At 39.6% G+C, this 27,753-nt stretch overlaps 1 protein-coding gene and 1 pseudogene across 5 annotated transcripts in view; one reads left to right on the top strand and one right to left on the bottom strand.

The window, feature by feature from the left end:
- Window positions 1–27,753, top strand: part of SGMS1 (sphingomyelin synthase 1) — a 283,425-nt gene that overhangs the window by 85,186 nt on the left and 170,486 nt on the right. For all 5 annotated transcript variants that reach the window (XM_054572796.1, XM_054572795.1, XM_054572794.1 and 2 more), the window contains one exon: window positions 12,788–12,878. The gene's annotated coding sequence lies outside the window, so the exon portion shown is untranslated. The remainder of the gene's footprint in view (window positions 1–12,787; window positions 12,879–27,753) is intronic.
- Window positions 220–25,959, bottom strand: LOC129069747 (cold shock domain-containing protein E1-like; annotated as a pseudogene).

Genomic DNA, 27,753 nt, shown 5'->3' with positions numbered 1-27,753 from the left:
ACAATTACCAATTGTGTTAAGTGCACCAAATAGACCTAAAATTGATTCTAATAAGATGCCACTTAAAGGCTGCAACTGTGCAGAATTTTAAAATGGTTTTCTAAAATTTATTTATTTTTTGAACAAAACATGAGCAAGGTGTTAAACTGGTGTAAAAGCTCATTAGAATAAGTATTCCAGATTTTGGGCGGGATGAAGAGGGAGATAAACTCAGACCCGTCACCAGAATCCCCCAACTTGATCCTGATGAATTAATGGTGTGCTTTGTAGACATGGTTGGTTGATGACAGCTGCCCGAAGGATCTTTTTTTCTGCTCCAAATCCCACTGAGTTTTCTGGCCCCCTTGGCTGATGAAGAACCATTAGGCAAGGAGCACTGGCATCATCCAGGGGGACGTTCTTCAAGCGATTGACCAACCTGTCAGGTTGTGGCGCTGCAGCAGCCTTGGGGCCCTCCCAGACTCGCCAGGCATTACAGGCGCTGCACTTGCCCGTCCATTCCTTAATCCCACCTCCCTCCAGCCTGTAGCTCAATGCCATCCCGAACTAAGTTCACATGGAAAAAGAGCATCTTGCTCTCTCCTATTTCATAGTTAATGAAGCCGAACTGATCTTTCATACACTCCACAGTGTATGCAGGGTGTGATGTTGTAGGCCACATGCAAGGTGTGATGTTGTAGGCCACAGTCTGTACATTTTGGCCCAGAACACGCAATTGGAATTTGACACTCTTCGCTTTCTGTAGGCAATGACCTTTGTTGGCCATTCCAACCATGCCAAATGGAGAGACCTCACCTTTCATATCTCCTTCCTCCACGATCTCAATCATTCCTCAGTACTCAGTTTGTGTCGGATTGACACCCTTCAAGGGGCATCACCAGAGTAGATGTAGGGTCAGCTTCTTCGGTAATGCCATTCACCAGCTGTGTTGTGTTGACTTTGTCAGCACTGACTTTGTTTCCTTTGCCTTTGGACAAGCTGTACTTGACCAAGTCCCTCACTTTCAGGCTCTTGACATTAGTAGAGAACTCACTGTAATGGAAAAAGATTTCCTTGTCACGATTGGCTGTTTCAGTAAGTCCAAAATTATCCTTCAGAGTTGCCAAATAACCCAAGAGGCTCTTGGAGTTATAATTATGGCGTAAAAGTCACACATAGATTGTAATCTGCTGTTTTTCACTAATGCTAAATTCAACCTTAACCTCTCTTTGAGGAGAAGTAGATCCATCCACATCCTTGGCTTGAAAAAGAATAGTCAGTTTTACCCAATATCATAAATAATGACCCTCAGTTTTCTTTACTTTGCCTTTATTTGGGCAGTGTGTTCTGGGCCAAATGTGGTTTTAGGATTGTAAAAAGTGGCTTCTTTTTCTATAGTGCCCAGAAAACCGTGATCTGAATGGATATGGAATGAAACTGTTCCCTTGGGAAGTTTTTTAATCCCACCTTGGGCAGTGAGAATATCAGGAACCACAGTAAACTTGGCTTCATTTGCAATATGGAGCTGGTTCCCATCCAGATTTCACTATAGCAGAAGAACAAGCATCATGATCCACACACTTGGTGAAACCAAAACCATCTCTCATGGCTGCAATTATACCCATTTCTCTGGCTTCCTTAGTAAACTGAAATGTGTTTGACAGAACTTCTGTGTTGGTTGCTTGTTCTAGTTTATCACGTTGGTCTGTTGAAATATTAAACCTAACATGGTCACCTTCCAACAGGGTCACCTTGGATTTTGTATCTTTGTTTCCAAAGGGATGTTCTTTAGGAATCACAAAGTCAACTTTAATGTGTCCTGGCAATGGGTCATTCTGGTTTTTCCTGGGTACTTCTGTAGTAACTTTGGTTACATTTCCTTCAAAATGTTCAATGCTGATATCTTCAAAAATGACTCTTCCTGGAGGCAATAGTCTGGCATCTGTTGCAACTTCTTTACCGTTTCTCTCCTTGATTTGAATTGCACATCATCTTCAGGCTGTAAAGCTTGGAAGTCACACTTAAATTCACTACAGGGAAAGAATATCTCTTTTACAACATCACCTCCTCCAATAAAGCCAAACGTCTCCATGGCACAGGCTACTCCCTGACAGCGGGCTTGTTTCTTTTTCGACAGCACAATATTATGAGCAATTACATCACCAGTATGTTTATTTTATCTCTGGTTACTAGATGAATGTTCCCTTCCACATCTTCAGGGGGTGAGTCAGATGAAACACTTTACGTTGGTAGCATATACTCCCTGTTGGACTCTGACCTAGGGCAGCTGGAGATTTACACTCTAGTTGTGGGAGACAGCGCACGCAACTTGTCCATTCATTCGTTCTTCAGGGAAGGTTTCTGGTTTTATTTCCTCCAGTTTAACAGTAATGTATTTCCCCATCTGTTAGTTGGATGGTACTTTGAATTCAATGTCACCTCCTACTTTTAAGTCTTGCAGGCTGCCATTATACTGTGAACAGTGGAAGGAAAATCTAGCTTGACATTGTGAAGACTGAAAAGGCACATAAGAGGTTATCAGTTTTTCAGTAATCCCAGTTTCATGCAGTGCCACTAAATATCACTGGGGTAGTTATCGTGTCCATTGTTATGAAGAAGGTTTGGATCAAAGCTAATCTCGCCGTGAAAATCAAATACTGTGCTTGCAGTAGTATTTGCTGATTCTTCTTTTTCAGACACATCTCAAAGGATGAAAGTTGTTAGTGTTAAAAAAGGGCGCAAGAAAATGGTCTGTCAATCTAATAAAGAATATAGCTGCTGCGGCAGCGGGCGGTCTGAGAGGACAGTGCTGGAGAAAGTGAAGGCTACTACCAGCATTGGGACGTGCTCTTTCAAAGCTGTTGAGCAGGCACAAACTTCTTGTTTCAGATCAAGTGTTGTGTCTTCAACTTAAGTGTTCTCTTCTTTGGTCCCGTTGGTTGTTCTGAGGTTTGTCCTTGGCCTGATCTGAACTTGAAGCAGCGGTTTCAGGTGATCAAGTCTGTTCTGTTACACTTCATCCCCAGCAGCTCTGAGCTCGCTCTCCTGCCCTGACTTAAGTAGCACTGGGGCACTGTTCTCAAGAGAGGGCTTCATGGGGAAAAGTGAAAAGGGTGCGGGGCAAATAGGTTTGTGCAAGGAGATAGGTCAGCATGTCCACCAGCCTGTATGCCCTTTTCACATCTCTCATTTAGGATATTAAAGCTCCAGAAGTTTCTTTGTAATGACTAGGATCCACCTGGAATACAGGGATAAAGGAATTTATCATGGTAACCAGATATTCAAAGTGTGGCACCTTATCCAAGTAGAAGAGCTTGTTACTGTTAAGAAAAGTAGAAATTGATAAAAGAGACCAACTAAGGCACAAACAGGTGGCCTGTGTATATTCCTTTTAAATATGAAATAAAGCCTTGAGTATACTTTAGGATTGTTCCTTCCCTTCTGGTTGGGTGCGTGATAATGGGGTCTTTAGTGATAAGCGACAGAGCCATCTGCAGGTAAGAGGGCTGCCTGCATGTAAACGGTGCCTGCTCCAACCAGATGAGATGATAGCTTTCAGAGTAGTGACTGAGTTGTTGACATTTCTGAAAAACTTTTATTTCAGTTATTTCTGAAAAGGCTACATTCGAATGGTCTTTCCTGGAAGGTCTCCTTTTGGGGACCAACCTCTCTGTGATACCTTCCCACCCAATGTGTTTTTATTCATCTTATTTAGTACTTTTAAACTTGATATAAGCCAAATATATTTATTTCTACATTACCAGTGCCTCCCTGAGGACTTTCCACTAGGTACACTTTAATATTATACTCATAGATTTTATTTAGTGAAAATGTAAGAAACCACATGATAGTGCTTCTCATGTATTGTACAAGCCATTGTGAAAAAAGTGACTGGTCCTTAGGGTGAAAAACCCTTTATATTGTACCTTTGACCAGAATTATGTGGCCTGCCCCGTTTCCCTTTATGCTTTGGCTATCAGAACTTTTGATATAATTTCCTTGGTGAAGCACACCAATAGCATTATCTGGTGGTTGGAAAATTGACTTCTTTTTTTTTTTAATTTCATGGCTTTGTATTTGTGACTGTTCCTTCCAAGTGCATGTGTCTTTTGTTGTATGTTACCTTAAGTCTCTCTTGGAGATGGATAGCGTGTAAATAATTTAATAAAACAAACTGCTAATGATGATGTCCTGATTTTGGATAAACCATTTAGCTTGTATCTTCAAGAGTTTGGACAGAATATTAAATATAATTTTAGTCGGGTGTAAGAAGGCCATGGATTTTGGAGGAACTACTAGGGCCAAAAGCCTCTGAAACAGCTTAAATCCTCAAATTGTGTGTGCGTATTAGCAGCCAATATTACAGTGTGGCTGATCATTAGTTTAAGAACTTCCTGTCTAACTAGCGTACATTAAAACAATGTGCAGTTTTTCGTAGGGATGGGAGGATAATCGGGGAGCATGAAGACTTAAGTATTTAGTATATAGATGGACTGTGTTGCTTTTCTGCTTTTAAGAAAATAATGAGGATTTGGACAGGAAATTGCAAAGGATGTTGGGGAAAGAAGAGTTCTTGCTTGCAATGTGGGATTGAAACGTGCCGCAAGGTTAGTTATTCCCTCCCCTGTACCTTCCAGGACTTGGTTCTACTTTGCTGAAAGCTCTCATTGTACAGCATTGTAATTATTTGATTACAGTCTGTCTATGTCTCTATTAAATTATAGTTGGTCCAGCTTTGGTCTTCTTTGTGTCGGTCTCATTTAGTACAATGCTAGCAGTGACTTTTTTGCATATATGATTCATATGTCTGAAATAGAAGATTAGGAGGCATATTTTAGGCCAATAAGTATTTCAAAATATTAGCAAATATTTTGAATAGTCAAAAGGGGTTGGGAGGCATTTTTTGCCCCCAAAGCATAATATGTGCTATTCTAAAAACTGAATAGTCGAAAGGGGTTGGGAGGTGTTTTTACCCCAGAGCATGTTATGTGTTGATTAAAAAAAAAAAAAATTCTCCTGTAATCTCACATTTCTGTAACTATTAGGTTCCAAAGAGCAGTTTGGTGCTGAGGCCTGCTGGAATGTGATAAGTAATCCTTCCACAGGCAGGTCTTTACACCTTTTCTACATTTCTGTATTGTGCTGGGTATGAATATCCACCCTTATTTATTGAAGGCTTTCTGGACGCCTGGCTGTGTATTGTGCTGAGGATAGAGTTATGACCAAAACCATGGACTCTTCCTTCAGGGATGGAGTTTATATTCAAGTATAAGAAGCAGACTCATGTCTTAGGAGTTACACAGTGAACGTTCATTCTGCCTTCTTTTATTCTTAAAGGTGGGTGACATATAAAAAACCCGAATAAGAAAGTGTGAGAGTAATAGATTTGCAATTTGTGATATGAATGTTCTGCTGTAAGCAAAATTAGAAAAGGATATTTTGATTTACATGTTCCCTCTCTGTCCACTCTCACCCAAACACACATTTTGTTACTTCATAACACATTGATTTTGCTTCATTTTCACCAATGTCCCAGCTCTAGACCCCAATTTGTTGTGAAAATCTAGTCGCTTTTGAATAACCATAGCAATTTGTGAATTACTCCTCTCTGACAGTGTTCCCAGGGGACATTATGACTAAAGTGGATGATAGAATGATATTTGTACTAGCATGTCATTTTGATGGGTGGGCATATGATGACCTTTAAAGCACATCTTGGGGATAGAAGATGGATTTCATTGACTGTTGCTCAGGAAATTCTGATGGGTGCCAAGAAAATGCTTCGTGGAGTGGCTCCCTGGCCCTGAGACTACGTCCCTGCTGGCCTCAATGGTGATTTTTTCTGTTTTAAGTCACAGTCTCTGCTGCTTACTGTCATGCGACAGGAGGCCATCACTTAAACCCGAGGCTCAGAATCCTCATCTGTAAAACTAGGATCATTTGATGAACCTCTGAGTGGTTTTGAAGATTGAATAGCATCTGTGAAGTGCCTGTTATGGGGCTAAGAACAAGGTGGACCCTCAGTACATACATAGCAGCTATTCTTACTGCTTAACATTGATGACCTTAAAAAGAAATTCTAAGTGTTTTGAAATACAGGCTTATAACACTTTTTGATTTAAGTGTAGTGCATGTTTATTGATATCTTAATGAAAACACAGTGTATTTCATTCTTCTTGGTGTATAGACCAATATTGTCCACTTGTTGGTGTCTTCCCATAAGGCTCAGGACTGAAATAGAAATTATTTTTATTATATATTTACTATTTTATTTATATAGTTCTTAGTGCCAGGTATTGGAACTAAGCTCTTTACATAATAAGTTATTTCGTTTAATACTTACAACCAAGGCACTGAAACACAGGGAAAGGTCAAGTAATTTGTTTAAGGCCACTCTGGAGGGCCTGTCATTGAATCTCAGGTGCCTGATGTCTAAGCCCACGTTCTTAGCCCTCCTCTCTCCCTCAGTATGTGTTAAATTACTGAGGAGATGCCTGTCAGAGTGGCGGACACAAGTGTTTTGAGGATGTCTTTGGGTCTGGGTTGTTATGTTGTACTTAAACACATTATTTTGTAGTTAAAGGCCTCTTAGTTTCTGTTTCGTATAAAGATAGCACAAGTCACTCATGAGCACTGCACGATATTTATGCCCTTATCACAGTCTGTCCTTGCTCTACGTCTTAGTGGTCAGGTGTGGGGGAGACAGTATATATCAAGTGGGGAAGTGCCCAAGACTGAGTCACACAGCCTGAAGTTGAGTCCTAACTCTGCACTTACAAGCTCTGTAGGCTAAGGCGAGTTGTGCATCCTCTCTGTGCCTCAGTTTCTCACTGGGGATAGTAAATAGTGCTTACTTTAAAGGGTTGTTGTGAGGATTAAAAGCATATATACACACAGGCCCACACGTGAGCACATGGTGCTTAGGCTGCTTAGGACAGCGTCTGGCACATAGTGAGGTTAGTGGTAAGATAATGATGTTCTTCGGGCATAGCTACGTCATTTCGTCTTTGTATTCCACACAGGGCCGGTCTTAGTGCTCTGTGCATGATGCGTGCTCCATAAAGTCTGTTCAGAGAGTAGATGGGTATGAATGGGCTGACTGGTTAAACATATGATCAGTTCTTTTCCACCTTGAAGTTGTACTTGCCTCCTTGACATAAACTCTCTGTCTTGGCTTTGATGGAATGAGAGACTGAATAAGTGGAGGAAGTTGACCCAGGCAAAGCTCAATATGATAATAGCAGCTAACATTTATTAAGTGCTTACTATGTGGTCGGCACAGGTTAAATATTTTATGATTAACTTACTGAATCCTTTCAAGAGCCTCATGAGGCTGTTAGGAAGTTTCATGTAGTTAAGAGATTGGACTTTAAAACAGAGGAGACTGGGTATGAATCCCACAGTACTAGCAGAGCTGGTCTTCCCTGTGTGTTATCTATTATATTGTAACTTCCATGAGGCAGAATCGTGAATACCAGAACTACTTGAATATCAGTGTGGGAGCTCTGCATGTTGGTAATTATCATAGCAATCAGTCGTAGGTATATACATACCCCGTAGTTAAAATTTCTTCCTTTTGGAAAAGTCTTCATGTCGAAGCTAAAATTTTCATATTTTTGGTTAAAACTACTCTCTCTGTGCTATTTTTTGGTGGAAGCGGAAAGACATTCCCCTTTCTTCTTTGCAGGGTAGTGTTTAAAACCATGTGAAATAGTAGTCTTCCTTGTTTTCTGTTCCCTAGGTTAAGCCTTTGATGTGAGTTTCATACCTTGTGTTAGGTTTCAGTAATCTTTTCATATCTACTTTGGATCCTTTTCCTTCCCCTGACTGCACTGCCCCCCAATTTCCCCAGAAATGTAAAGCCCAGCATTGAACGCTTTGACCCTGGGTGATATTTATTATGACACAAGTTTGTATGCCCTCCTTCATAGTCCAGGTCTGCAATGTGAAGAAAGGTTACCTCTGTGAGGTGATATGCTATAGAGAAATAGTCATCCTCTCTGACTTACTCTTCATGAGCTATCAGTGTGGCATTTGTGAGGCAGCTGGTCACTGACATTCCTTTTCGTGCCTCCTCCTTCAGCCTCCCAACTCCATAATCTGGAGCCAGAAATGAGTATATTGGGTCAATGACATATAGGGCCCAGATGGAGTACAATAGGATTTTTGCCTGTTCACTAATCCTCACGTACTCAATTTGTGTAGGAAGTAACATGTTACCCCTAATAGAGGATTGATCCTATTGATTGTGCAATATATGGACTTTTTGAGAATCGAATTGATTTTATTCTATAAATATTTCAGATTCTTGCCTCTGAGAGGTTCTTTTGATCTTTGACATAGCACATTTTTTTTTTTTTTTTGGTCCCTAACAAGAACATTCTTCTCCACTTCTCCCACTGCTTTTAAACAGTTATTTTTTGCTTGAGCCATGTGGATATTCTTGGATTCTTAGAAATTGCTGGGCACCCTGTCTGGGTGAAATATTTTGGTCTTTATTATGAGTTTCATAATTGATATTAGTTTATGAGTATCTTTATGATATCCTCTTCTGAAGAATTGTGACAAATTTTTCACATTATGTAATTTTACCCTTTTAATGTTGCCATGAGGTCACCATTTGTTGCCACTTTGGGCCTTTACCTGGAAACACCAGTTATACTGTTAATTCTTCCATTAACTATGTTTGGTAGCGCTGATGGGAAGGCTGTAAGCTCTTCGGTTCCTTCACTCCCCAGCTGTGTGACACTGGGAAGCCGCTGAGCCTCTCTGCCCCTTTTCCATCTGTAGAATAGGCTGATAACAGCACCGACTGTACAGAGTTCGTAGGAGCAGTCAGTGAGATAATGTGTGTTAAGTGCCCGTAGTGCTTAGTGCATCCTAAGTGCTCACTAAATGATTAGTATAAAGGAGAGCACAGGTGTTGTGAGAATATGAAGGTTGGGACACTAACCCAGCTTTGAATGGTGTTTATGAAATAGTTGCCAGGGGTTGGCAAGCCTCAGTGAATTAGTCAAGAGAAGAAAGAGAAGAAAGGGTGTTCCCTGAAGACAAATGACTTCGAGGTTTTTACTAGTGATGGGGCAGAAAACGGCAGGGAGATGAAATGGAAATGTCAGCAGGGAGCAGATCGTGCCCAGGGGCCCTGGCTGTATTCCCGGGGAGTGGGAGCCACAGAAGAATTTATACAGTTGTGCTGACGTTAGGGAAAAGAATTCAGCAGGATCCACGAGGAGGCTCTGAGACACGTGAGGATAGGGAGTGCCTGGACAGTGACGAGGGCCAAGGGACAAATAGACACTGTGTTTCCATCAGACGCTGGTCTTTACGTTCTAGGGAACTTGAAGTAAAACCAAAGAAAGGTAGGCCCTTAGCCATGCATTGATTCCCTTTTGAGAAAATGAATTAGATTGGCTGCAATGTGGACAAAATTTCTCACGTGGAGAAAATCTGCTCAAGGAGTCGAAGGAGGGCGTCCCACACTTCTGCCTCGCACACTGTTTGGAATGCTGCTTGTGCATGTGCGCTGGGTGCGCTAATCTGCTGCCTTTGCAGGGAAAGATCTACTATTCTCCATTTTCTTGTGATTACAAAATTACATCTTTACTCACAGTATGTTCTCGTTAGCCAATTTCCTCTTGATTAACTTTGTGTCTGGGGTTGCGAGTTTACTTTTTGACTGTTTTTTCCCCTAATTATTTTCTCACCAGTGGTTAGAAGTAGAAATGGAAACACATCAGAAAATGATTTATATGAAAAGGAGTGTTCTTTCCGCCCCCACATTAAGTCCATGCACATAAACAAGAAAAATGAAGACTAGAAACTAACTTTCATTTATTTGGATAGACTGTAGTGTTTTGTTATAGCATTTGGAGGAAGAGTAATAGAAAAAAATGTAATGTGTTGGAGTGATAGCCAGCTGGCTATCTGAAGTGAGTCTCAGCTTTGTGGAAGGAATGGAGATATTTTCCTGTTATTTTGTTTGGAATTGCCTGATGACTGGAGAGCATTTCTCTATTTCTCTTGCCACAGCGCTGCAATATAAGTAAACACATACATTTCTAAGAAACAGATTGTTAGGCAGTTTCCTTGAAATGTTTAAATAAAGAACATTAACTATATGCCCAAAGTGTTTGATTCTTAACCCCTTCAACAGAGCAGCCCCATGTTCCTCAAGCGTCACTGACGTGGAAGGCATAGAGGAAAAGAGGAATGTGGTGCTGGACTTGCCCTCCTGTAGTAACCTGGACAAAGGGCTACCATATGAGGCAGTTGTTACTTGTCATAGGACAACAGGCAGCCAGGAGTGTGGTCCTAGAGAGAGGAGAATCCCCTGGGGTAAGACCCACGCTTGCCCTGGTGTTCTGCCCGAGCACTTTTCCTGCCTCCCCCTGGGAGGGGAGTCCGGGGGAGCATGAGGATCTCAGGTTCAGTGCTACTCAAGAGGCTGAAATGTGTATGGCTGGGTGCTGGGGAGGAGGGAGCTATGCTAGGGGAACCAAGAAGCTGGAATGTGTATGTGCATGAGGTGAGACCTAGAGGAGAGCAGCTGCTACCAGGTTTGGAAGAGAATGGCCATACCAGAGGCCTTGCAGTGCTGAGAGAAATGGAGAGTTCTGGTTAGTGAGGGTGGGGAGACCTTGCTGAGCACTTTAGCCATTCTACTGAGACACCAGAAAAACCACATCTTAACAATAAGGGCTGTACCTTAGAGTAGGGCCATGGGCTAGAACTGCAGGCAAAACTGAACTAGACCTGTCTTAATCAAGCCTGACAGGATTAAGAGGATCTGCCAGTAATTCACCTGCCGTTGGAATCAAACTGAATACCTTCTCATTGCTTACCTTATAATAGAAAAGACGCATGTGAAGAAGCAGGAAAATGTGACTCATTTAAAATGAAAAGTAACCAACGCAAACACACAATGCCTTTAAAGCCTTGTTGTGCTAGATCTTGGTCTCTTAACAACATTCTCCAATGAAAGGAACCAGGGCTTTTTGGATAAATTACTGCATCCAGAGAATTGATGGGGTCGGTACAAGATGAGCCCAGAACTTTCTTTTTAATGTAAAAAAGTAAGGAAATAAAAATAATAAAAAAATGGTGGGATGCATTACAAGGATAGAGGAGCCAGTCTAAAGGGGGCCATGGGCTGAAGCTGAGACAGCTTGAGCACCAAGATATTTAAGTCCAGGGATAAATTCTACACCATTGAGAAAGCAGGATTTCATGTATCCATATTGATCATAAACAGATAAATAGACAAATAATGTACAATGCTAAGTAAGGACTGTGGAAGGAATGCTGGAGTTGGAACAGTCAGCGTGTGGCCGCCATTGCAGTCAAGCTGAGATTAGGCAAGGGACACCAACAGATGCTAAATCTAGGGGGAAGTTTGCTGAGGGACAAGATATCTTCAAGGTGTTAAAGTATCTCACCATTGATTACTTATTGGTTGCAAAGGACAAAATAATAATTTCCATTGGAGAAATTAGGCAAAACCTTGGCTGGGTGATCAAAATTAACATTGCCAAGGAGGCTCAGGTGGACTGTGTATGCTTTCAGATGGGATCCCTGAGAAGAAAACATCACCTCGTAGTTTTTTGGCTGATAGTGCATAACCTGAATTGAGTCACGAGGAGATGTTAGTACAAGTCAAAAGGAAATGTTTTATTCATATAAAAAAGGGAGTGGAAGATATTTTTCTAAAGTGTCAATGTAATAAAAGACAAACGAAAGCTGTGTGTTTCAGGCTGATGGCAATTAAATGCAATACCTGACCCTGAACTGGATTCTGACTTGGAGGAAAAGAAATGCTCTAATGGGCATTGGGTTAATTGAAAATGCTGGTAGATTGAAATATTTTATCAGTATTAAGTCTAAGATTGATAACAGCATTGTGGCTCGTATTCTAAAGAAATAAATTCAGAAGTATTTAGATGTAAAGAGCCATGATGTATGGAACTTGATCTTTACATGGCTTAGAAAAAAAAAATTGAATGAATGTGTGTGTCTATAGACAGAGTAAATGATTATGTATATTGGTTAACTGTTAATAGTAGGTGAATTTGGGTAAAAAATATATGGTATTCTTTGTACTGTTGTTATTATACAGCTTTTCAATAAGCTTGAAGTTATTTTGGAGTTTATAAAAAAGTCTAGCAATAATGGTGGCTTAAAGAGAAAAGGAGAGTATGTGAAAAAGATACACGTGTTTCTTAACTGTCTTGGTGTCGATTTTCTACCCCTTTGGGCTGTCTCTGGTAAATAAACATTTAATCTTATCATGGTGTCTGTGTCATTCAGCCAGGCAAAGCCATTTCTATATCTATTGGCTAAGAGAGTAAATCTAGTGCCAGAAGAAATAATAGGACTGCTTTTCAAGTTGAACCCATTATATCACCTTGTGCTGTAGAAGGTTTTAGAACAAGGAGTCATCGAGGTTCTAATCCTTTGATCCTTGGTGTCTGAATGGTTGTGGGAAAACTCTTTAACCTTCGAGAAGTTCGGCTGCTGCATTTTAAAATAATACTTGCCTATTCTCAACATCTTATGACTCAAGTGAGAAAATACATGTGAAAAGTCTTTGTAAATAATATGGTTTCCTGTACAAACATTAAATTACTGTGAATAGTTGTGGTTAAAGATGAACAATGGCTTAGACTAAGGTAGAGATTTTCCTTAATTCTACGGGCCTTTTCTTTTAAATGTCAAGATTAATTCTAGAAGAGAGATTATTTCCCCATTAGACCCTTTGGTTCCTTCCAGTTGGTGTCTCCTTTCTCATTTCCTGCCTTTATTGTTCCAGGAAAAGCTTCAGTGACTGAGGGAGTTGTGGATTCTCGGAACTTCAAGAACTGTGAAGTAAGAAGTGAAGAAGGGCATGTGAAAGACAACATGTAAGTCAAACTCATGGCTTTATCCATTACCCAACATCTCATGGATCTGAAGTTCCTCAGAATAGCTCCTGCTTTGCTTTGAGATTTCGGTGAGGCTCTGATGGATGGAGGGATCTTCCCAGCCTTTTAGATGCCCCAGGTCAAAAATCAGCCAATGGTTTGGAGGAAAAAAGGATGGAAGAAGCCGCTTCCTCATAGGAGGCGGAAAACAACCTGGGCCAGGGTGGTCGAAATTCATAAAACAAAGGGCACTGGAAATAATGTCTCCTGAGTCACAGAAATGACAGAAAAAGGTGCTGTTGGATCTGAAGTCACATAAACCAGGACATTTAAAAGTTTAATATTTAAACTTGACATATAAAAGGAGAAACGCTGCCTGAATTAAGGAAAATTTCTACCTTAGTGTAAGCCATTTTTCATCTTAACCAAAACTGTTACTAATAATTTAATTTTATAGAAAAAATTATTAGGAAAGGTTATAAGGAGACTTTGGAGAGTCATTTGGGACCCGGCCTTTTCTTTTAATCTGGAATTGCTTTTGATTGGAGCTCTTTATGCTGGAAGATAACAGTCCCCAGTTCTGCCCTCTTCTCTGGAGTGGAATAGTCTTGGCCAGTGTTCCGCGGTGTCAGTCTGGGATAAGATGAAGAGCACAGTCTAGAACATAGACCAGTAAACTCCTTCCTTCATTGAGAAAGTCTTGTGCCAAAAGTAAAAACAAGCCCTGGCCAGGTGGCTCGGTTGTTGGAGCATCGTCCTGTGCACCAAAAGGTTGTGTGTGTGATCCCTGGTCAGAGCACAACCCTAGGTTGCAGGTTTGATCCTCAGTCAGGATGCATATAGGAGGCAATCAACAACATGTCTGTCTGTCTTTCTGCCTGCCTGTTTCTTGCTCTTTCTATTCCTCTCTCTCTAAAATCAATGAGCATATCCTCAAGTGAGGATTTTTTTTTTAAGTAAAAATCTGCCGAACTAAACAGTATTCTTAGTGTTGGTTAGTTAATTTCTATTCTGGCACATAATTACTATGTTTATGTATATATCTAAACAGTACGTTGATTTGTTTGTTTTTAAGCTTGGTAAGAATGGTACGTTGTACAAAGTATTCTGCAACTTGCATTTTTCACTCAGTTATGTTGTTAAAATTCACTTTTTGCATGCAGTGGTAGTAAATTAATTTTTAATGTTAAAGAAAATTCTGTCATGAAAATCTATTACAGTTCGTTGTTGCTCCATTTCCTTCCGACTTTGGTATTCTGCTGCATGTCTAGCAGATATAAAACGGCATATTATTGCGGTCCTAATTTGTATTTCCCTGATGAACACTGACACTGAGCGTCTTTCTATTTAGTATCTTTGGAACACAGGAGTTCATTACTTTAGTGTAGAGAATTTTTTCAGTCTTCTCTTCATGGCTAGTTCAGTCTACTCTTCATGGCTAGTGCAGTGATGGTTCTGTTTTATTTTTTTGATTTTGTTTTTTGAAGTATACTCTAACATCTCTCTTTTAACTCTGTGTGTTTGATCCATTTTTTATTGCTTATGTCATTTTTTTCATTTGGATTGAGGTTTTTGTTGATTTGTGTCCTCATTCAGTTTTTTTTTCTTTTTCCTTTTTTGTCTGCTGGTTTGGAAATTATGCATTCTGTTTTGGTTCTTCTAATGATTGTCCTGAAAGTGTACACATATGTTTTAAAGTCAATCAGTAGTTAAGGTATTTTAATCCTTTTTGAGAATAATACAAAATTCATAGGACACCTGGTATAGACTGTCTACTCCTGTGCTTATGTGTTCTTTTCAGTGTTTCACTTCTGTTCTGTGTTTCTGTTATTGTTTATGGATGGTATCTGTTTAACTTTACTTGTATATTTATGATATTTTGCTTCTCTTCTTGTATCTTATTCCTTTCTTCTGGTGACACTTGCCTTCTTCGTTTACTTTTTCCCTTTGTGTGTCTTGGTGGTAACATTTTTCACATTTGATTTATGTGAAAATATCTTCATTTTGCAGTCAAGGGTTCTTAGTTAACAGTTTTTTCCTCCCGGTATTGTGGACACCCTGTTGCACTGCCCTATGGCTTTCATTTTTGCTCTTAGGAAATCTAAAGGCAGCCTTTCATTTGCTATCTTTTGTTAGGTGATTTGGCTTATTTTGAAATCATTATTTGTCATTGGGGTTCTGCAGTTTCACTACAGTGTCCATGTGCAAATTTCTGTTTTTTATCCTGTTTATGTTTGCTGTGTTTCATGTATGTGTGGATTTACGTTATTCATTAGCTCTGATAATATCTCACCAATAATACTTTGAATACTGTCTCCCTTTCATCATCTCTGTTGTCTCCTGGTTTTGATTAAATAGGTGTTAGAACTTCACTTTTTATTCTCTTTGAATTTGTATTTGATATTTTCTTCCTTGTCTTTCTTTGTTTCATTCTGGGTAATTTCTTTCTTAAGATTTAGCTTCCAATTCAGTAATTTTCTCTTCAGCTGTGTTGAATCTTTTATTTCACCCATCCCTTGAGTTTTTAACTTCAATTATTATATTTTTTCATTTCTAAAAGCTCTATTTCTGCATCATATCTGTTTGCCTATTTTTTATGGTCTCTTTGCGTGTTCATTTTATTTACTTCATTTTTCTAATCTTTAAACAACACCAAAGAAAGTTGTTTTATATTCTGTATTTGATAATGCTGGTATCTGAAATCCTCGGTGGTCTAAATCAGTGCTTATAGCTTGTTAACTAGTGTGCAGTTTTGATTATGTGCAAATATTTGTTAGATAATTGTATCTTGGAATCTTGAGGTCTTTTTGAAATTTGTCCGTGATTGTACCAGGAGCCGGGAGGATGCTGCAGACCCAGGGCCACTTTTGTTCCCGTAGAGGATCCTGGAGTCAGGTGGGGCTTTCCCCACACTGCTTATGGCTGGTGTTCACAGCTGCCTCCTCGGCAACTCCTGCTTGCTTCTTTGCTCAGGCTTCAGTGCACAGTTCCTGCCATACCCTCCTGGAGTTTGTTTCTCTGCTTGGAGCTTAACCAATGCATTAAGAGGTATTTCTAAAAATAATGTATTCAGAATCTAATTATAGTATAGCAGAAGGGCCCTGCAGATATCTAGTTGACCACAATTCCTAAATTAGTAGTGCCCAAACAATATTTTAAAATGAGCTTTTTTTCCTGCACATACCCTTTATGAATTTCCTTAAACCTTTTAAACTGTACATGATAAATTAATTTATTTCACCTATGAATAGGAAAAGAGTGAAGTAGTGATTTCTTTGAAAGCTAGCTTAACCACACCTGTACTCGTATCTCATCCTGTATCCTTACACTTTTGCCTGTTCTTGCTCCCTCCCTCCTGCCCCAATTAATCTGTTGAATATTTACTTCCTTAGAAGTTGAAACCACTACTTTTGGAATAACTCCTAAGAACAGAGTTCTTACTCAGCACCCCTTTGTTATGCCTCTCAATCTCTTTTCTTTTAAAGTGTCATTTTCTTTCTATCCAGAGCGCTGGATATAAAAGAGTCAGTTGTGGCTCTGTGCTGTGGATGCTTCTGCTTCTCAGTAGAGTGCAGAAAATTGATGTTTGCTCTTGCTAATTAGAGGTGTCATGTCTGTAAACTCCACGTCCTTACATTCTACATCTTCTTAAGAGGATGTAGAAGTTTTTGGTCTGTAAAATGTTAAATTGACTTTGACTTTGGCACATGAGAAAATTTGTTATTTCAAAATGGATGTCAATGAGTTTTCTGATTTCCTAGTTCATTCATTCTGCAGGATAATGCCATACCTTTTCAGAGGCTGCACAGATCTGACAGGCGAGCGTGTGTGTGGATTAGGATTTTGTGATGAAAGTGATAATATGTCCGGAATGTTTCCAATCTGCAAAATATTTATGCTTTGTAGGTCACAGGTAGCATTCTTGTAATACTGGTGTAATCATAGAAAAGGCAGGCACTGAAAACATTCCCAGGAAATGCTGAGTTCTGTGGCTAGAGATTCTCTGAGGGACTGCCTGTTAATGATCCTGTACTTTCTCTTGGAAAATATAAATATCACGAAATTCTGTGGCTTTTCCCCCCTTGGATAGCAAACTGTAAGGAGTGGTTACTAACTCTGTGCTCTCATGTTCTGAGTTCTGGTTGGCTGTCAGGTCCAGCACTGCTGCTGTTTTGGTTTGGTTAGCTGAGCGTTCCTCCTGGGAAAGAGGTGAAGTGGCCCTGGAGAAGCTCACCAGGCAAGGCCAGTGCTTCCCGAGGAGCCGTCCGGGTGTAGGGAGAGGAACCTCAGCCGCCACTGCTCCCAGTGTGGTTGGCCTGGGCTGGGCAGTTCACCTGGCGACGGGCAGTAGCTGGCCATTTGAACCTTCGTTGTTTCTCTTTTACTGTAAATATGTGTCCCTTTGAAAGTTGGGCATCGTTTTAACACAGTTCACCCGAGGAGGAAAAAAAACAACAAAAACCCCGAGTGCCATTTCTTTCCTGCTACAACATTGTGAGTCTGGTCATATCAAAACGATGCAGAGAGACAGCCCAAGAACGCAGTCTTTCAGACGTCCTTTTCATTTAGTGTGTTAAAATCTGGGGCTTGACAGTCACTGTCAAGGTGAGTGACATAAATCAGAGTGCGGTCACCAGGCCCACAGTGTGACTCAGAGCAGTGCTTTGCTGCACACACTCCCTGTATCTCATGGGCTTTAGTCCTGATCCTGCTTCTCTAGACCAAGGATGGTCACTCATCGCTCTGTGACGTGGCCCTGGGACATCTGGCCGTTCATAACATTTTCCTCCTTTCTCACATGAGGTAATGAATTGTATATTTCTAAATAAGGCTTTGAAAAGTAATTTCACGTTAAGTACCTTCTTCGCCAACTCCTCCTCCCTCCTGCTCAGCCCTTTTACCTCTGCATGCTTGTTGTCGTGCTCTTTATTTAATGCCTGCAAAATGCCCACAGAATGATTTTCTTTTTGCCTTTGCCTCAGTCAGAGTATTTGGGGGTTGGCAGCAAAGCATAGGTGGAGCCATATTAGGTTCGTGAGTAGCCAAATGACCTGGTTTCAAGTTGAAGTTCTCTTTTCACTCTGTATGACTTTGGCTAATAACTTAGCTTTTCTTAGTTTTCCCACCTATTAGCTACCTCAGCTGTTCATGTGGTAGAGCAGTGGTTCTCTGAAAAATTATTGAGAACCCCAAAGAGCTTTGCTAATATGGATTATAGCTTATATTTTGGGGTAGGCAGAAAAATGGCCCCCAGATTCCCAGAACTTGTGAATATGTTACTTTCCATGGCAAAAGAGGCTGCATGTGATTAAATTAAGGATCTTGGGATGGGGAGGTTATCCTGGGTTACCTAGGGGTGCTCAGTGTAATCAGAAGGGTCCTAATAAGAGAGAGGCAGCGGTGTTAGAATCAGAGAAGGAATTACAAGGATGGGAGCAGAGGTTGAAGCCATGCCATTGATGGAAGGAAGACCTCGAGCCAAGGAACACAGGCAGCCTATAGAATATAGGCAGCTGAGAGAACACAGGCAGCCTATAGAATATAGGCAGCTGAGAGAACACAGGCAGCCTATAGAATATAGGCAGCTGATAGAACACAGGCAGCCTATAGAATATAGGCAGCTGATAGAACACAGGCAGCCTATAGAATATAGGCAGCTGAGAGAACACAGGCAGCCTATAGAATATAGGCAGCTGAGAGAACACAGGCAGCCTATAGAATATAGGCAGCTGAGAGAACACAGGCAGCCTATAGAATATAGGCAGCTGAGAGAAGAGTGAAATGGCAGCTGAGAGAACACAGGCAGCCTATAGAATATAGGCAGCTGAGAGAACACAGGCAGCCTATAGAATATAGGCAGCTGAGAGAACACAGGCAGCCTATAGAATATAGGCAGCTGAGAGAACACAGGCAGCCTATAGAATATAGGCAGCTGATAGAACACAGGCAGCCTATAGAATATAGGCAGCTGAAGAACACAGCGAGCTGATAGCACAGGAATAGGCAGCTGAGAGAAACAGGCAGCCTATAGAATATAGGCAGCTGAGAGAACACAGGCAGCCTATAGAATATAGGCAGCTGAGAGAACACAGGCAGCCTATAGAATATAGGCAGCTGAGAGAACACAGGCAGCCTATAGAATATAGGCAGCTGAGAGAACACAGGCAGCCTATAGAATATAGGCAGCTGAGAGAACACAGGCAGCCTATAGAATATAGGCAGCTGAGAGAACACAGGCAGCCTATAGAATATAGGCAGCTGAGAGAACACAGGCAGCCTATAGAATATAGGCAGCTGAGAGAACACAGGCAGCCTATAGAATATAGGCAGCTGAGAGAACACAGGCAGCCTATAGAATATAGGCAGCTGAGAGAACACAGGCAGCCTATAGAGGCTGGCGAAGGCAAGGGCCGTTTTCTCTCCTAGCTCCTGGAGGAACACAGTCCTGCCAGCACCTTCATTTTAGCCCTGTAAGACCCATTTTTAGACTTCTGACCTCCGGCACTATAATATAATTCATGTTATTTTAAGCCACCGTGTTTGAAGGAATAGGAAAGTAATACACATATTTTTTGTGTTAGAAATTAAAAGTAAGAAATTTTAAAAATAGTAATTTATTTAAAAAATAATGAAACATTACTTAGCATAACTTACTTTTGTGTGTAGCAGGTGGGTAGGGGATAATAACTATTTCCCGGTTATTAGTAAGAAGACTACCCCTGCTATACATTTTGTAAATGTCTTTAATGTCTGGCTTAAAAGAAAATAGATGAAGTCTCAAGTCATCTTCTACATTCAGTCTGTTGTGGGATGATGTGTCATGTAGCCTCTGAAAAATTCCCCTGTATACTCATGTGAGAATGAACATTAAAATGCAAATACCATCTTAGTATTATTATGAAAATAGTTTTGGCTTCGTCGCCTACATAAAAGGGTGTCAGGGATTCCCAGAAGTGCCCAGGCCCCACTTTGAGAACTTTGGGGCTAGAATATAGCCATATGGCCACATCTAACTTGCAAAAGAGTCTGAGAATTGCATTTCTTATTCTGGGTGTCACTTTAAATAAGTGGGGGTTGTATTATTAAGGAAGAAAGGAAGACTAGATATTACGGTACATTTGGCAGTCTCAAATACTTATATCAAAGTATGATACCAATGGTAAGTATGATAATCACTAAAATGTTGATTTCTCTTATTCTTGTCCCCATTTTAGCTAGGAAAAATGGGCATTTTGCTCAGACTACATCATTTAGAAATAAATACCTGTGAGAGAACACAATGGCCTGTAGGTAGAAGCATAATTGCAGTGAATTGCAATTTTGCTTTTGTAGTTGAATTATATAAAGTATATTTTGTTTGGTGCTCATAGGCAGCTTTTTGATTTCTTGTTTGGGTCTTTTGAACTTAACATATGCTTCCTTTCCTTGGGTAGGAGGAAAGTTGGAAATGAAATGAGATTTCAGACTCAGCTTTGATTCATAGTTATTCTTCTTGGGTTTGAAAATATAAGGGGCGTGACATTTCCTCTGGGTCATTTTGTAAATAGTTCCTCCTGCTCCCTGGCAGCGTTCTGTCACTGAAGAATAATAGAGTTCCATTTTCTGATGTGAAATTGCAGTTAGGAATTTGTGCTACATTTCTTATATTTTTTGAAAAATGTATATAAATGCAATAAAAACATTTTGGGCTTAAGTGCCTTAATTTTGAGGTTCATATAAAGCTTAATACTGATCTCATTAATTTATGGCTATGTATTTAATGTGTTTTTGGTGCTATCCTTATCTCTAAATCAATTACTGTAATACGTTTGGATGAGTGATTTCAGTGTGTGTTTCCCAACTTAGATTGTCCATTTACTAACTGATCTGATTGGGTAGGAGAGTTTTGATTTGAGATGGAGGGTGGAGAAGAAACAAAGAAGATAATTTTAGAGCCTTGAGTACCTGTGGGGGGAAATATACGTGTTTGGGAGTCACACTGAGTGTGTGCTCTGGGAGCCAGATGATTGTGCCAGTGTCTGGTGACCTTTATGAACTGGAGGTGAAAAAGACAGTTTTACCTACCTTGTCCTTTTTTCTTAGAGGCCACTGAACACCGTCTTGTGGATGCCAGTTTCTGTTTTATCTTGTAATGTACTGTGTTATTAGGATGCAGGGTCTTTCTTGGTTGAAAACTTGGTTAAAACAGAGAGAGTGGATTGAGTCAAAGGTGGTGGTATGGGAAGACTGAATTTATCTTCTCACACAGATACACCAAATGTACATCTACAGATAGAGCAGTTCCTCCTGAAGAAGAATTGAGGACTGATTGAACAGTTTCTGCGCAGGAAACAAGAGAGGCACCACATAGAGAAGGGTAGGAGAGATGGAGACATGACAGTCATGGGACTCCCACCCTGAGGCAGCAACCTATAGTGGGGAGGGATATCACTGAGAGGCTCATGCACAGACTCATTGTTCCTGGGGTACAGTGATAAAACAGTGATTTAAAGGATGCTGACACTGTGAAAAAAATCTATTTACTAACTCCAAGGCATCTGACAGACAGGTGGCAAAATGCCAGAACTTTCTGGGATCTGTGGGATCTCTCTGGGATCAGAGACACTGGTGAGTGTCATTGTTTACATCCCTCTTCCACCTCTGTAGCACAGGTGGGACTCAGTTCAAACACTCTAGCCTGCCTGCAAGGCAGCCACAAGGTGCTCCAGGCTAGTGTGTTTCATGACTGCTATAGTCCCAGCCAGCTAGCTAACCAGGAAGCCCTTGGTCTGCACCTGCTCCCACCTTGACCAGCTGGCTTATCACAGTGCTTCCAGAGCTACACACCGTGGGGTATCTAGGCCTGCCCCTGCCCCAGCTTCAGCCAGTTGACCTGCCAATGCATCCCTGGCACTTGTGTGTACCTTCTTTAGCTCCAGCCTGCCAAAGCCACCTGGGACACACAGTTTACACAGATGTTGCTCCTACACAAAGCCACTTCTTCACGATTGGGAGAGGTAGTTTTTTTTTTTTTTCTCATTAATTCATAGAATCAAACACAGAATGTCAAACAAAATGAGAATATAGAGGAATATGTTCCAAATAAAAAAATAAGAAAAAAACAGGGAAGAACCCTAATGAAATAGAGATAATTAATTTGCCTGATAAAGAATTCAAACTAATGATCATAAGAATGCTCACTGAACTTGGGAGAAGAATAGAGAAACAAAGTGAGAACTGCACCAACAAGTTAGAAGTCACAACAACAACAACAAAAAAACACCCCAACTAATCAGAGATAAAGAATGTAATAACTGGGGGGAAAAAAGTACCCTAGAGAGAATCAGTAACAGATAAGATAATACAGAATAATGGATTAGTGACCTGGAGCTCTATGGAGCTCACCCAATCAAAAGAGCAAAACAAAAAATGAATTGTAAAAAAATGAGGATAGTTTAAGGGACATGTTGGACAACATAAAGAATACTAACATTCACATTTTAGGTGTCCCAGGAGGAGAAGAAAGAGAGAGAGTAAGGGGCAGAAAAATTATTTGAAGAAGTGATGGCTGAAAACATTGCTAATCTGGGAAAGGAAGCAGATATTCAGGTCCTGGTATCATGGAGACCACCAAACAAGATGAACCTGAAGAAATTCACACCAAGACATATAATTAAAAGTGTAAAAATTTAAAAAGAATCTTGAAGTCAGTAAAAGGGGAATAACGAGTTACATACAAGGGAAACTCTGTAAGGCTATCAGCTGATTTCTTAGCAGGAACTTTGCCATCCAGAAGGGAGTGGCATAAGTATTTATAACATTGAAGGTAAAGATCACACTACAATATTCTACCTGACAAGGGTATCATTCAGTATCAAAGGAGACATAGTTTCATTGACAGGCAAAAACTAAAGGAGTTCTTCACCACTAAACCACCTTTACAAGAAATATGAAATGGACTTTTTTAAGCTGAAAACAAAATGAACTAACTAGTAACAAGGAAACATATAAAGTAAAAATCTCACCGATAAAGGCAAATACATAATAAAGACAGTGGATCAGACACCTAAAAAGCTAGTATGAAGGTTAAAAGACAAAGGTAGCAAAATCAATTATACTGCAATAAGTAGTTAAGAGATATACAAAACAAAAACGTTTTAAAATATGATGTTAAAACCATAAAACATGGCGGGGGTGTGGGCAGGGGTGGGGTGGGGTGGGGAATGCAGGGCTCCTAGAATGCATTGGAACTTAGACACCTGTCAGTTTAAAATAGACTGATATATATGAACTTCGTGGTAACCACGAACCAAAAACCTATAATAAATACAAAAAAAAGAGAGAGGAAAAAGAACCCAAACATAACATCTAAGACAACCAACAAAACACAATAGATGAAACCAAGAGAAGAAAGAAACAAAGAAGAACTTCTAAAACAACCAAAAGAATTAACAGAACAGCAGTAAGTATGTACCTATCAATAATTATTTAAAACGTAAATGGAATTAATGATCCAATCAAAAGATATAGAGTGGCTGAATGGACAAAAACAAACAAGATCCACCTACATGCTGTCTATAAGACTCACTTCAGAACTGAAAAACACACATGGGCCGAAAATGACTGAACAGGAAAATATATTTCATGCAAATAGAAATGAAAGGTAAGCTGGTGTAGCAATACTCATATCAGACAAAATAGACTTTAAAACAAAGACTATAAAAATAGACAAAGAAGGACATTATATAATGATAAAAGGGTCAGTCCAAGAAGAGAAGATACATTCATAAATATTTATGCACTCAATATAGGCGTATCTAAATGTGTAGAGCCAATATTAATAGACATAAAGGGAGAAATTGACAGTTATACAATAATAGTAAGGGACTTTAATACCCCACTTACATCAATAGATAGATCATCCAGACGGAATATCAATAAATAAACATTGCCCTTAAATGACACTTTATACTAGCTGAAGTTAAATAGGTATATATGGAATGTTTCATCCAAAAAGTACAGAGTGCACATTCTTTTCAAGTGCATATGGAGCACCAACAAATTGAAAACCTAGAAGAAGTGGATAAATTTCTTGAAACATACAACTTTCCGAGACTGAACCAGGAAGAAACAGAAAATTGGAACAGACTGATTACTAGTAATGACAAATTGAATCATTAATCAAAAAAACTTTTAAGAAACAAAAGCCCAGGGCTGGCTAACTTTTTAGGTGAATTTTACCGAATAGTTAAAGAAGGATTAATACCTATTCTTAAAAATATTGGAGAGGAAGGAATGCTTTCAAACTCATTCTGTTTGGCCCGCATTAATTACCCTGATACCAAAAACCAAAGATATTACAGAGAAAATTATTGGCCAGTATCCCTGATGAACATAGATGGATCAGGTTCATAGACGCAAAATTCTCAACATAGACGCAAAATTCTCAACAAAGTGTTAGTGAACTGAATTCAACAATACATTAAAAGGATCATACACCATGATCATATAGAATTTATTTCAGGGATACAAGAATGGTTCAATAGCCACAAATCGGTGTTATAAACCACAGTAACAAAGTGAAGGATAAAAATTACGTGATCATCGCAATAGATTTAGAAAAAGCATTTGACAGAATTCAACATCCATTTATGTTAAAAACTCTCAACAAAGTGGGTGAAAAGGAAACATATGTTTTTAAAAGACTTTATTTTTAGAGAGGGGAAGGGAGAGAGAGAGGGAGAGAAACATCAATGTGTGGTTGCCTCTCACACGCACCCCATTGGGGACCTGGCCTGCAACCAGGCATGTGCCCTAGACTGGGAAATGTACCAGCAACCCTCTGGTTCGCAGGCCAGTGCTCAATCCACTGAGTCACACCAGCCAGGGCAAGAGGGAACGTATTTTAACATAATGAAGGCTATATATGACAAATCCAAAACTCACATCGTACTCCATAGTTAAAAGCTGAAAACTTTTCCTCTAAGATCAAGAAGAAGACAAGGATGCCCAGTCTTACCACTCTTATTCTATATAGTATTGGAAATCCTAGTCATAGTAATCAGACAAGAAAAAGAAATATAACGTACCCAGATTGGAAAAGAAGAAGTAAAACTGTCACTTGCTTCAGATGACATGCTACATATAGAAATTGGTAAAGATTCCACCCAAACATCATTAGAACTAAAAAATGAATTCAGTAAAGTTGGTGGATACAAAATTAATATATAGAGGCCTGTTGCATTTCTATACACTAATAATGAAGTATCAAAAAGATAAATTAAGACAACAATCCCAATTACAATTGCGCCCAAAAGAAAAAAAAATACCTAGGAATAAATTTAACCAAGGGATAGAAGTAAATTAGTGTAACTTGAACTTGTGGGACTGGGGACCTGCCCCTACTTAGGACCTTGCATTTGTATTTTTAGCAACTAGCATTGTAATAGTAACATTTATTAGCCATATGTGGGCATAATAGAAAAATTTGTAAGGGAAACTCATGGAAGATTGTCCTTACTAGTGTTTTATTTCAGATCATTACCTGGTGGCTCTTCAAGCTGGCTGGCTCTGAAATTTGCTAGTTGCTGCAGCAGGGTAGATATTGTGGTCTGTGACTGGCTCTGATGTCCTCTCTTCTTTTTAGGGAGTTTACTTTTATGTTCAAATATCCCATAGTCTGCTGCAGGGTGACCAAGGTCACAGTGCTGGTTAAGAGAAGGTCTTGGTGAAAAGCCATGTGGTGATTTATTGCGCAGCTAGTGGTTTTGGAAACATGGGAGGAATACTTTTCTGATACTTTTAATTGTAAAGCAGTTGTTTTAGGATTACAAAATAGTGTTTTGATTTTGGAGTTTCTACATTTATTAATCACTAAATGTAAACAGTTTCTGTGTGCTAAAGGCTCAAGTAGTGCAGGGCCAAAGGCAGCATCTTTTTTCTGAAAATAAGACAAATTTTTATTTTTATTATTTTTTACTACTTTAAAACAATTCGTTATTGTATATTTTCCATTACCATTTACCCCCTTATACTCCTCTCCCCCCACAGTCACCACACTGTTGTCCACGTCCATGAGTGTTTTCCCTTCTAAGAACAGCATCTTACGTATTTTTTTCACCAGCCAGCCTGGGAGGCTCCCCTAGGAACTAGCTCAAGAGGCCTTTCAGGATTGTGGCCAGTCCTCCTTGGCCTTCACACAGGTTGTTGCTCCATGCCAGATGTTGGGGAAGCTTATGTTAACAGTTTAGGAAAGATTAGGGTCTCTCTGGAAAAAGGCAGAGGCATGTACAACAAACTAGCTGTTTTCTGGAAGTTTTGGATTTCTCTGTCATCTTTTACTGATTTCTTAGCTGACTCCCTCAGCAGCTGTTGCAAATACTTACTTATCTGAACTCCTGGTCTCCCCACTGCCCCCCAACTCAGTTTTTGGCAAATGCTCAGTGGCGGAAATACTTGGACACCTTGTTCCTATGGGAGCAATGCTGAGCAAATAAAAGCAAATACTGAGTCTGAGAATGAGGCTTCGTTTCAAGGGCCTCCCAGTCTACACTGATAGTGTTTAGTCTTTCATTGTACCTTTGACTTTTCATTCATGAATAGTTCTTGCCACAATTTGTAGTTGTGTGTGTGTCTCCACTCTAAATTATTTTAAAGGTAGGAACTACCATGTTAATTATTTCACCCATACTGCACTGGGCTTGGCATATAATAAAGAAAGAATGAGTAGGACAGACACCCATCCTGAAAGTGAACTTCTCTGTCCATGGTTTGCATATAGATGACTGACTTTCAGTTTGGTCAAGGGAAAGTGAAGAAGATAGACATCATTAGCCCCAGTCCTACCGGCTGATGATATTTGCAAAACGAGAAAGGTCTTTCAAAATATAATGTGCTTTTATCAAAGAGGTCTATATCTTGATTGTGGTAGTGTTACATGAATCTGTATGTGTGACAAAATTTTATAGAACTATATGTTAAAAGACAAAAGTACATGGAAAAGCTAGTGAAATCTGAACAAGGTCTGTTGTTTAGTTAATAGGATTGTACAATGTGGAGTTCTTCCTTGTGATAATTATATTGTTATGTAAGATAAAGGGGGATCCTGGAAAAAGGATACCCAGGAGACTTCTACTATTTTCATAACTTCTATGTGAGTCTAAAATTATTGCAAAATCAAAATACAAAAGAAAAACACAATGAGATACCACTACATACCTGTTAAGATGGCTAAAAAACAGGCAAATGAAACAAAAATGGATAATACTAAGTCCTGGTAAAGATGTGGAACAACTAAAAACTCTCTTGTATTGCTGGTAGGAAGGTAAAAAGGTACAGCCATTTTGGAAAACAGGTTGTGTCTTACAAAGTTAAACATATACTTACCATGCAAGCCAGAAGTTTTATAGCTAGGTGTTTATTTACCCAAGAGATATGAAAACCTCTGTTCACGCAAAAAACCTCTAGACTAATAGTTTCTAACGGCTTTAACCATAACCGCCCACAACTGGGAAAAACTCAAATGCCCTTTGCCAAGTGAATGGATAAACAAACTAATATATCTATCAATGGACTATTACCCAGCAATAATAAAGAACAAATACAACTATTTGGATGAATCCCAAATGCATTATGTTATGTGAAAGAAGCCAAGCTCAAAAAAAAAATCCTGTGTGACTCAAAAATGTACTTATTTACTGTATATAGTTTCATTTATATGACATTCTAGAAAAGGCTGAAATAAACGGTCAGGAAACAGATTGGTGGTTGGCTGGGGGTAGGGAAGAGGATCAGTTTACAACGGCATAAGGGACTTTTAGATGGAACAAAATATTTTATATCTTTACAGCAGAACTGATTACATGACTATATGTTTTGGTCAAAACTCATAGAACTA

Source organism: Pteronotus mesoamericanus, unplaced genomic scaffold (genome assembly GCF_021234165.1).
Source record: "Pteronotus mesoamericanus isolate MK-2021 breed Mesoamerican mustached bat unplaced genomic scaffold, CSHL_Meso_final contig_24, whole genome shotgun sequence".
Taxonomy (NCBI): domain Eukaryota; kingdom Metazoa; phylum Chordata; class Mammalia; order Chiroptera; family Mormoopidae; genus Pteronotus; species Pteronotus mesoamericanus.
Note: the sequence above shows the minus strand (reverse complement) of the source record. Positions and strands in the feature narration are given on the sequence as shown.